Genomic DNA, 11,679 nt, shown 5'->3' with positions numbered 1-11,679 from the left:
TTATGATGTCTGTACTATTTAGTTTCAAAAAAACTGAAAACACCCCAACATACAAAAATATCAGACCAGCTTTTATTCTGAAAAGTTGACCCGATGTTAACCAAAAATGTCGTCATTTCAAGTATGTATGTCAGAATTTTTTTTTCCCAATCATTTTGGAGGGTTAAGAAAAATGTATTACATTGCTGTCTTTTTTTGACTGAGAAGGCCCCCAAGAACGCCTCCGGTAGCCCCCGCATAAAAAAACAAGCCGTCCCTAAGTAACACCAGGCTGTATTAAAAGTACACATTAGTATTTTATACATCTGATGGCATATGTTCTTTTTTACTCCACTACTTTGGCTGAAAGGTTTTTCAAGCCCTTATTGCCTTGTGAAGCCACGACTCAAAATAGTTACTATACATATGTCCCATTGACACATCCCAAGTTCCATTACTTACATCAAACAAATACGTTTTTGTATTACACGTTTTCTTTCTGGCACTAGCTCTAAGCGGTGTTGCGTTGTTTAGGCCTGCATTTGTTCTCCAATACCGCACACATTCTCCTCCCTATTTGCGATCTGTCTGTAGCCCAGACCACACTGTACAAAATGGGTCTCTGTAAACAGCCTAGGTCTACAAACGGCCACAAAACTACTTTGCTCGCTCACTTGCACCACAAAGCATGTGACACTGGGATGTTTCCAGGCCAATAACTGAGGAGAGGTAGAGGCGAGCAAAGACCGCCATTTTGTTGTGAAAATTGTGAACATTAGATAAAGCCAGTTCAACGTGGTCTTGTGTATTTTGTTACGTTAAAATCACTTGTATTTTGGATATCCCTGTTTATACTCTATGATCAAAAATACTTTCAACAGCCATGCAAATCCATTTCGCCATGCATTAGGAGATTGTTGCTGTCTGTCTGCAGTGGAGAAACGAGAAAGCCTTAAAAACTCCTGAGACCCCCTTTCTACTTTTCACCCCACCAGACTCCCATTTAAAAAAAGACTGTTAGCACTAGTATCGGGACTATTTCAGTAAATCGGTAAACTGTGTGTTTATTTCAACCAAAACTATAGTAGTGGTTGGTTGGAAAAGTGGTAAAGATGACCCAAAATAGCTTTTCACGTTATATTTTGTTGCTCTTGACTTTGAATCCCGTTATGTTTCAATGCTAGAATACTGTTGTATTTACATGGAGTCTGGTGTTTTAAGGGAACCGCATTTCTCGGTGTTGTTTTGTTTCAAAAAGGATCTTACTCTATTAACATTAAGGTCGCCCATCCCATCAGAAATCCTTCCCATTATGTTGTCAGTCACTTCGAATATCAATCTGAGTGGCTTGCCAGCGGCAAAAAACGAGGCACTTTTTTTGAAAGTAAACACAAGCTTGGAAAGCCCATGCCAAAATCCATTTTTCTGTAAACTTTCTCGTAAGTTATATACTACAAACCCCTGAAAATTACACTTTTGATTCTTTTTTTTAAATGTTGTCACTTTTCTTTGAACGTTTCAACACTACGAACCCCTAACTCATAACTTTAGTCTACTGTTATTTTATAGGATCTTTGAAAGCCGCTGGATGCAGCTTCTTGGAACGCTACCAACATATAGATATTAAAAGAATATGGTTCCAGCTGTGGAATTAAACCTACCAAACATGCTTAAACAAAAGTTAAAATGAGCAGAATCATAACCAATTTCCAGCAGGAAAATTGCAACATACCCTTAATTCACATTTAAGAATATTAACTCCAAAACATTTTACTAACAGGAACATTTTACGTGGCACAATGAGTACTGTACCCGTGTCTCCTCTTCTAATACTTTACTCTAGTAAGTTTTTGTAATGCAGTACTTTTAACTTTTAGTGAGGAGTGTCCCAGTGTTTTAGCTGTACTGTTTTCCTTTTGATTGATCTTTTTTTCAGAATTTGGCTCGGATTCCAGCTGACTCTTGACATTGGTGGAGGATTCTCTTGCTATCGGGGACTTAAAGAGAATTGAAGAGATCAATTGAAAGAATTTAAAATATTCACGGGTTTTCTCATCTAGCAAGAAAGTGGATTTTTTTTTTAAATTTGTTAGAACTCTAGTGGGGAAGTAATAATTTACACTCTGTGTACACACTTATTAGTATCACACCAGCCTGAAATACACACACCATGCTCAGGACGCTATACATGCACTAATGAGATGTCGAGTGAGTGGGCTGCCAGCTGCAGAACCAGCACACTGAGTCAGTACAGTACAGTGCCTTGCTCAGCACCTGGCGTGCCCGTAGGTGAAGTATCAACTCTCCTAGGCCACCAATCCCCACTCCGGTACTTATTGGTCCAATGGTGACTTTGAACCAGTGACCATCCGTCCCAAACCCAACTCCCTACGGACTGAGCTACTGCCACTCCACAAAGATAGATAATAGAGATATAGACAGAGATTAGATAGATAAGGAGGATAGAGAGTAGATAGATATAGATCGAAAAATGATAATGTTGAAAAAAGGAACTTAAATCTTAACCCTTGTGTTTTCTCTGGCGTCAAAATTGAACATCAACACTTTTGTTGAGCTTTTTATTTGAATGTTTTAAAACTTTTTTTCTTTCTTACGTTTTTGTTCCCCTTTTCACCCTTTGTGTCCCTGTTTTTTCAAGTTTGTCTTTTTTTTTTTTGACGTTTTCACCCCACCAACACTAGTGTCCATATCTAACTATTTAACCTTTTATTTCATGCACTTTTTTGGATTTGATGGGTCATAAACTCATTTTTAGGAAATTACCTAATGTTTTAGTTAGAAAAGCCAAATTACAATTTTTCGAGCTAAAATTAAAGGAATAGATGTTGATGATTAATCACAACGTAGAATAATGGTCAACATTTATACTAATCTATTTCAAAACCCCGTCCACTTACATTTTTTTCAAATCGCTATAAAAGAATAAGACGCCCCAAACATGACTGAAAGTAGAGATTGTACTTGCCCAAAGAGCGTTGTGGTTGAATCATCATGTTATTTTGGGATGAGTTAAAAAAAACTTTATATATTCAAACGCTCCCTAGGAACCCACGCTTAATAACCCGCTGAAATTGCAATTCACCCACTGTAGTTTTCCCTCCTATTTTTCCTTCATCATTAACGAAGCACTGGATGAGTTCGTCCTCCTGATTGTGGGGTGGCATATTTATTGCAGAGCCCGGCCGCTACTACGTGGATCTGCCTTCTACACTGGCGGCCAATGTCATCCGCCAAAAGAGTCTCTGTGATGAGATGACGATAGCGATGGTATGAATGTCCTTTGAAAGCCCGTTAATGGCCATCTCAGCCTTGATTGAGTCCAGTCTGGCTCGCAGGGTGCTAGTACTCAGACGCAGAACCGCAAGGATACCTGGTTGCACTTGGTTGGCCCTAGTTAAAAATGATTTTCCTATCATGTCATACATCTTTTGCTTTGATTGTTCTGCATGAATTCTTTTAACAGACCGTAAGGGAAGCCCTCGACATAAAGATGATGTTACTACCTGAAAGATGGAGTGTACGGCTCCATGAGTTGCATTAATCAACGACCTCTGTTCCTCCAACCTGAACCTATCTTCCCAGGGTAAATCTTAAAGCCTTGTCGCCCACGTGACAAAGCCAATATTGGACTATTCGTGCAAAACACAACATTAAGTGCCAACGACAATGATTTACACATTCTTGCTATCCGCAGTATCCGTGCATGGGTACTACCAGTGTTAAAAAAGCAAATTATTTTTACAGTTCAAGTTACTTCTTTCCAAAAGTAACCCTCCCCCTACACCCCTCTGTAAACAGACATAATTCATGTGCACGTTCAATTATGTATTATAGAAGTTGAATAATAAAATGACAATGAAGCCAACTTAATACAATACATTATAACAGAGACTGTTCACACATCTAAAGTGTTTTAATGTTGCCTGTGGGACCCAATGACTATGCCCCAATAGATGGCTGTAATGTAGATATTATGTCTAGTGATCTAACACATACAACATAGATTTTTTAGAACTTTTGATAGTTATTGCCCCCCACGGGCAGCAACTGGGCAAAATGACATAATGCTTGTTAATCAACTACAGAAATATAACAATATAAACACTCTTTGTATTGCAAATAACATAATCCAGATGGTTATACTTTTGCCCTCGTTTGGGTGTCGATTCGGCGTGTGTTTGTGTGAGTGCGTGTGTGTGTGTGTGTGTGTGTTGTGGTGATAGAGCAGTGAGAAGTGAGAGAGTGAAAGCGATTAGCTTTGGAGCGCAGTAGCCATTCTCGCGCTCATTTAGTGAGATAAACAAAGTGCCCCCCCCCCCCCCCCCCGTTGGTTTTCCTGACCACAGTGGGAACTTTAGCAGAAAGCCCCCCCCCCCCATATTATAACGCCATACCTGTCTCTCGTTGACGCTGACTCCGCCTTGTGTTTTTTTTTTGTGTCCCGCCTAGCGTACTTCTACACCCGCCCAACTCCAGCGTCGATTGGCTTACCCATTAATTTTATTCTGATCAGCCATCGTCAGCGTTTATTCATGTGTCTTGTGCACGGCCCCTAACCAAGGAAGATAAAAAGTCCCTTTGCTTCTCGGCTCAGAGACCAAGTTGGTCTGCTGAAAAAACAGCTTGATTAATAGTAACGCGCCGCATTTTTTCGGCAGTAACACGGTACCAGAGTTAAATTTTTAAAATTGTATTTATATGCGCCAAATCACAACAACTTTTAGTTATCTCATTTCCGCTTTTTATAAAAGACATTGACTCCAACCACAGCTCAGATCAGACACACCTGCATGAAGCGATGGGAAGGAAAGGTGAGGGTCGAGCAGAGCACAAGACTCGGGAAAGGGAAGAAGTTTTGCGTTAGTAACAGTAATTATTGGGATGAGGTTGCATCCGATGGAGAGAAGGAGGAGGATGGTTATTAATATGTGGAGAGTATCAATTAGATTACTCGTTTACTGAAAAGTTACTCGGAGTAACGTCCGTTATGCCCATCCTGTTTACTCCCCATGATTAAAGTTAACTAAAGACCTAAGGGACAATTGTTGTGGTTCAATAAACTGTGACACAAAGTTAGGCTGCGATGTGGATTCATTAGTTTAATATTTGTGCTCTACACAGGTTTCAACAGCAGCGAGCGGCGCTATCGCTCTGCTACTGGGGTCCACCCGGCGACAGCTATGACAAAGTAATGACAACTACTGATCCCTTAGTTGCACGTGGGGGACTGGCTTCTCGTCGACAACATGGGAGCTTATATACCATCTGTTATGCACGGCTACGTACTTCTGGCTTTGAAAGAGCACACTTACACTGTTTTGACAGCTGAGACTGGCACCGCCTTAACCTTTCTCAACCTTCGGCATGCGTATGATCGGGAAACTCCTGTTAGATATTATCTTCTACACGTCCGAACGAAACATGGGCATTTGCCTTCTGTCTTTCAATTGGTCATTTTTTTTCAACGGGCCTATTGCCATATGTTGAAAATCATTTTACTGCAACCCGCAAACCCCATAGGAACGTTTCACCACTTTAAAATGACACTTGTATTCGATTGTGTCCGTGTATTGTTTTGAAAGTGTTTTAAATAGGGATATTTAGGGCCCATCCAGTCTGAGGGCTATACTTTCCTGTGTCCTGCCAATGCCACTACTGGAGTTGGTTCCAACTTATACTACAATTAACTGTTCACGCATTAATCCTCTCTAAATCCAATTAACCTTTTAATTACATAATATAATGGGTAAACATAGAATTTACTTGTGAAAACCTAAGAAATCATATTCTATGTATAAAAAGACATTTTTAAAAAAAAAAAAAGTAATACATTGTTTCTAACTAGCTAAAAACTGTGCTTGTAGCTATTCGTAACAGAATATTGGTGCATTGTTTTTCAGCTAGAGCTAAACTACACCTTAGCTTTTTGCTATTCCTTGACAGAACATTGTATTGTTTACTACTAGCTTGCCAATCATAAGGTGGGGTTTGATCCCCTGCCCTGGCAGTTGTTGTTTTTCTTTAATAGGATTGTTATATTTTTCTGATGTGTTATTTAAAAAAAATACACAATCGTTATTTCGCCTATGGTTTTTGGTGTGAGTGTCTAATGTAACATTAGGGATATCCTAATCTTACTTATTTGTGCAATCCTGATCTGAGGCTCTAATTTCCAATGTCTTCCAATACCAATAAAAACTGAGTCCGTTTCAATACTATATTTACCTAATGTTGATTGTGGAAGGGCGAGAACTCGTTATCCATGTCATTCGGTAGCTGTCTAGTAATGGTGCCTTTTATTTAAAAATCCAAACATTCACAATTTTGCAAATCCAAAAAAGAGCCAACGCAGCAGCTAATCCTAAAATAACCAAGAAGGTTGATCTATTGGAGAAAGCGCGTGCTCATATTAAAACACTACACAATATCCACAACGACAAGCTAGCTAAACAATCTAATTCATCCTATTCCACTTGAATTTCTACTCTGCCCTGCATTTTTCTGTTTTTATTGTTTATAGTAGTTTTGCGTTTGAAACAAAAAATCTAATGTAATGTTGTGGCATCCTTGAGTGCCGAAGGGCGCCTTTAAAATAATGTGAAATATTATCTATTATTATTACTTTAATCCCACTTGATAGGTTGATAAATTACTAAAACACAAGAAGAATTAAAATCATTTGAAAATGTATCCCACTCTTCCACAGAGGCATAGTTGCTTCATTGTCACAACATTTGGAGTCCATTACAGGTGACAGTTCCTTGTGATAGCCCCAACAGCATCTAAAGCGCAATGGTTTCATGTACTGCAGTGTCATATACTGCTCCTTTCTTACATTAAATAACTTTCATCATCACATTGTTGACTCGTTGTATCTGTGTTGTTTTGTAAAAGTATTTTACGTATGAGCCGATGACCATATCTCTAACCTACACTCTGTCCTCTACTGATTGGGAATGATTGAAGCTCACTTTCAGCTCATTTGGAGGCAGCGCGGTAACGCTCATCAATCACCGGAAACAGCTTCTACTAACCTTCACTGTCTCAGTTGAAAACAACGTCGTCACAGTGTCCTTTCGCGTAGTTGTCAGGGTAAAATCACTTCGGCGAAAGGGAAGCCAACTGCAATTTAAACACTCAACAGACTACTTTTAAAATGCTTTTATTTTTGAAAGCCGGAGGTATGTGCGTTGTTTAATGTGTTTCCGAGTCGGAGCGATGCTTTCCGACAAAACAAAATTCGCACTCCCGTGTTTGTCGGCTTTAGTGAGCGTGAATAATAAGTGCAGTTTAGCGCCTTTAACATGATAGGTGCTGTCCAGATCCATTCAGACGTGAAGTCAGCAGAAGACACGCAAGTTGGTTTTCTTTCGCCTTCTGGGAACAATTATCCTACGGATCTCCAGCACTGGGAACGCTGGCGATTGACAGCCGCTCCCTGGCTTGTTTGTTTTTCGGTTAATTAGCGTTTTCGTTTGCTTTTCTTCACACTGAAACGTCGGTTGTATGTTCATCCTAGTTGAAGTTACATGTTGCGCGCATTTTTGTCTTTTCTCCACCGTATTTTGTTCTCATAAAGGGCTGGAGGTCTGACATGACAAGGACCGGGTTGAGTGAACGCTGGCACAACCTGCACCGCTGCGCGCCGGTAACTTTCGTATTCTCTTAGACTTACCATACGCTTTATGAGAGCTTTAGGAACCTTAGCGGACAGTGCACTGTCCTTCATTGGAATACTACACTACTGTTTTTTTTGTATTCACCTCAGCTCACCTGGTCTGTTTCACGGTCTGAGGCCTCCCCTGGCGTTTTCACTGGCCGTTGACGCTGCCCCTCAAGTTTTTTGATCCCAAAATGTGGGCCGGTCTGCCATACATCGTGTGTTGTCTGTAGCTGCTCTTTTCTGTTGCCTGTTTCACCTGCTAGTGTGGTTCTGCTGCAGTACTCGGCTATTGACCTGCTCCGGTGCGCTATCCACCTCCCTTGACCTGCGCCGGAGGCTCTCCACCTTCACCCGGACATCGCTTCAGCTCCGCCGAGATACATCACCAAGGGGCCCGCCGGAATTTCCACCACAACAGCAAACAGGAATAAAGTCCAGCTGGTTCCAGCTCCTCGTCGCCCTCCACGCTCTAACCCACCAGGGCTGTTGACCCCGCGTGTTAGCCCGCTAGAGCCGGTTGGCTTAGCACCGCCATCAGCTGTGACATCACCAAACTCACTTCGCTCCTGCTCAACACCGCTCACTGACAGGCAAGGGACAACTATCCATACTCATCTCCGATCGTAAACCTAGACCTTCTCACGAATCCACTAGGAGTGGAATACGTTGAGTTCAAATATTTGCAATTTGGGCCAAAACAAATGCGAAGCCCCAGTCTACATTGGCGTCAGATCTAAAGGCACCTGGTTGGGACTATTGGCGTGCACGTGGACGTAATCAGGCCAAAGGTTTGGAATCACCTTCTCATTTAATGAGTTTTCCTTTATTTTCATGATCTATTTTCCATTTGTAGATTATCACTGAAGGGATCCAAACTATGAATAACACTGTGGAACTTAAAACATGTCTTTATATTCAGTTTCCCTTCAAACTCCCCCCCCCCCCTTCCTTGCTTTTTTGATAAGCGTGTCAAACACTTTGTGTTCTCTCAATGGCTTCATGAGGTAGTCACCTGAAATGGTTTTCCCTTCACCAGGTGTGCCTTGTCAGGGTAACTTTGTGAATTTCTTGCCTTATATTAATGGAGTTTGGACCATCAATTGGTGTTGTGGCAGAAGTCGGTTGATACACGCGACACCTATTGGACAACTGTTTATAATTCAGATTATGGCAATACTCGTCAGCTAATTAAAGAGAAACAGTGACCATCGTTACTTTAAGAACTGATGGTCAGTATCCGAAAAATTGCAAAAACTTGAATGTGTCCCCAAGTGCATTCCAAATCCATCACGGCGCTACAACAAAAGGGTTCTTTTTTTTTTTTTGTGGGCTTGCAATTACTTCTTTTCTCACCGGCTTAACAAACCAATTGACATGAGCACAATGTGCTCCATCCTTGTCCAAAGGAACCTTAAGAAAATATTTAACGTAGTATTTTTTAGAAGTATCCAGTTCCACACATCACAACTAACAAGGAGATACGACCTTAGTCCCACACACCACTTATTCACACAAGCCGGTGTGCTGCGATTAAACTCCTGACCCGGTCGCACATTTTTGCATTATTGGACAGTTGTTCCATGTTGGTTTTGTTCGTATTCTGAACATCACGATTAATATAAGTCCCCCCATATAAATACAAAATGGACTCACCAAATATAAAGCTTTTCATAACAGTAATGTTAACTACTTAATAATCCAGTTCATTTTTAAAAGGCCGTCAAATTATTTAAGACAATTTCCAAAGCTGAAATTCTATTATGGATTATAGACTAGTTAATGACCCACGGACTTTAGACTCACTGGGGCTCCACTCCACATGCTAAATTAATTTCTCTCCTGTTGTGGCTTCTCATGTGTTTTCTTTCGTAAAATGCCACTCGCTCTCTAAAAGCTACTCACACAATGAGCAGCTAATTGTTTCTCTCCTGTGTGGATTCCTCCACGTTTTCCTGTAAAGTACCACTGCCCCTGTAAAAGCTTTATTACAAGACGGCGCAGCTAAAGTTTTTCTCCCCTGTTTGGACTCATGTGTCTAGGTAATTTCCACTAACTATGAAAGCTTTCTTACAGACTGAGCAGCTAATATTGTTTCTCTCCCGTGTGGATTTTCATGTGCGTCGGTAAATGTCCACTCTGGTTTTAAAATAATGTCTTGCAGACAGGAGCACAATCGGTTGCTCGTCTCCAGTATGAGATTCTCATGTGTCCCTCTTCAAATGTCCATTTATGCCAAATCTTTTCCCACAAACTTAGAGCAGCTAAGAGTTTCCTCACCAGTACACAATCTCATATCAAAAACATAGACTTCGCTATTGAAAGAGTTTGAGAAAAACATAATTGGTTACCCGCGTCCTCACCAGGGACCAGTAGTGAATGGGACTTTTTTGTTGGTGATATCATCCTACCCTGGCATCCTTTTGGAAGCTGCTCATGCTCTGCTCTCCATCTCAGGCTCTCCATCCTGATTGGTCCAGAGTTCCTCCTGTTCTTTCTTTCATGTTGGGAGCTCTGGGTCGCTCCTGGTCAAGACTGGATCGCACACCACTCCTGCTGCCGTTCTTTCCCATCTTTCATCAAACGCAACAAGCCTTTTCTCCCTTCTGGACATCTGACTGAAAAGCTGAACACACAATGGAACCACCGTTATATTAACAAGACCTATAATTTCTACACTCCACCGGCCGACTTTATTAGGTACAACCACTGTCCAACTGCTCATCTCGTTAACACTTAATTTCTAAGCAGCAGAGGAGCGAACGCCAATCACATGGCGGCAACATCAGAGCAGTGGCATTTAGGCATGTAGACATTGTCAAGAGAATCTCTCCCCTGCAGTTCAAACCGAGCCTCAGTATGGGGAAGAAAAGGGGATTTTGAGTGACTTTGAAAACGTGGCAATGCAACAAAATGATGTGGTGGGCCAGAAGGGCTGGGTCTGAGTATTTCCGAAAACCCTGCTAATCTACTGGATTTTCAAACTCACAACCATCTCTCTAGTGTTTTACGCGATAATGTCCGACCAAGAAAAAACATCCAGTGAGCGGCAGTTCTCTGTGGGCGGAACTGCCTTGTTGTGGCAGAGGGTAGAGTAGAATGCCAGACTGGTTCGAGCTGATAGAATGGCAACAGTGACTAAGACATCAAATAAACCACCCCGTTACAAAACCAGGTGCCGAAGAGCATCTCTGAACGCACAGTACGTCACTTAAACTTTGAGCAGATGGGCTACAGGCAGGCAAAGACCCAGACACCATCGGGTGCCACTCCTTGTCAAGGCCCCCTAAAGACAGGAAACTGAGACTCAATTTGCCAACAAGCCATCGAAATTGGCCAATAGAATATTGGAAAAAACGTGCCTGTTCTGATGGTCGTCGATTTCCTGTGTGCGACCTCGATGGTAGGGTCAGAATTTGGCGTCTCTCCAACATTGAAAGCCTGGTCCACCACATAGTCCTGCCTTGTATCAAAACGGTTCACGGCTGGTGTGGTGGTGGTGTCATGGTGTTGTGGGAATATTTATCCCTTTCCTCCCTTTGGCACTCATATGTTCTTTTTACTCCACTACATTTGGCTGAAAGGTTTTCAAGCCCTTAGTGTCTTGTGAAAGCCACATATCTCAAAATGAATTACTATACATATGTCACCATGACACATCCCAAGTTCATTACTTACATTAAAACAAATACTTTTTGTATTACAAGTTTTCTGGCACTTAGCTCTAAGCGGTGTTGCGTGTGTTTTAGGCTGCATTTGTTCTCACATACAGCAAACATCTCCTCCCTATTTGCGATCTGTCTGTACCCAGAACACAATGTACAAAATGGCGGTCTCTGTAAACAGCCCAGGGTCTACAAACGGCCACAAAAACTAACTTTGCTCACTTGCACCACAAAGCATGTAGACACAGTGTTCCAGCCAATAACTGAGGAGGAGGTAGAGGCGAGCAAGACTCATTTTGTTGTGAAAATGTGAACATTAGATAAAGCCAGGTTCAACGTTCTTGTGTCATTTTG

The 11,679-nt window shown here is 41.5% G+C and overlaps 1 protein-coding gene across 1 annotated transcript in view; it reads left to right on the top strand.

Moving 5' to 3' along the window:
• LOC116674034 (gastrula zinc finger protein XlCGF57.1) overlaps window positions 1-11,679 on the top strand; it is a 138,681-nt gene that overhangs the window by 95,380 nt on the left and 31,622 nt on the right. The window lies entirely within an intron of this gene.

This window comes from Etheostoma spectabile, chromosome 24, assembly GCF_008692095.1.
Source record: "Etheostoma spectabile isolate EspeVRDwgs_2016 chromosome 24, UIUC_Espe_1.0, whole genome shotgun sequence".
In the NCBI taxonomy this organism is placed as follows: Eukaryota; Metazoa; Chordata; class Actinopteri; order Perciformes; family Percidae; genus Etheostoma; species Etheostoma spectabile.
Note: the sequence above shows the minus strand (reverse complement) of the source record. Positions and strands in the feature narration are given on the sequence as shown.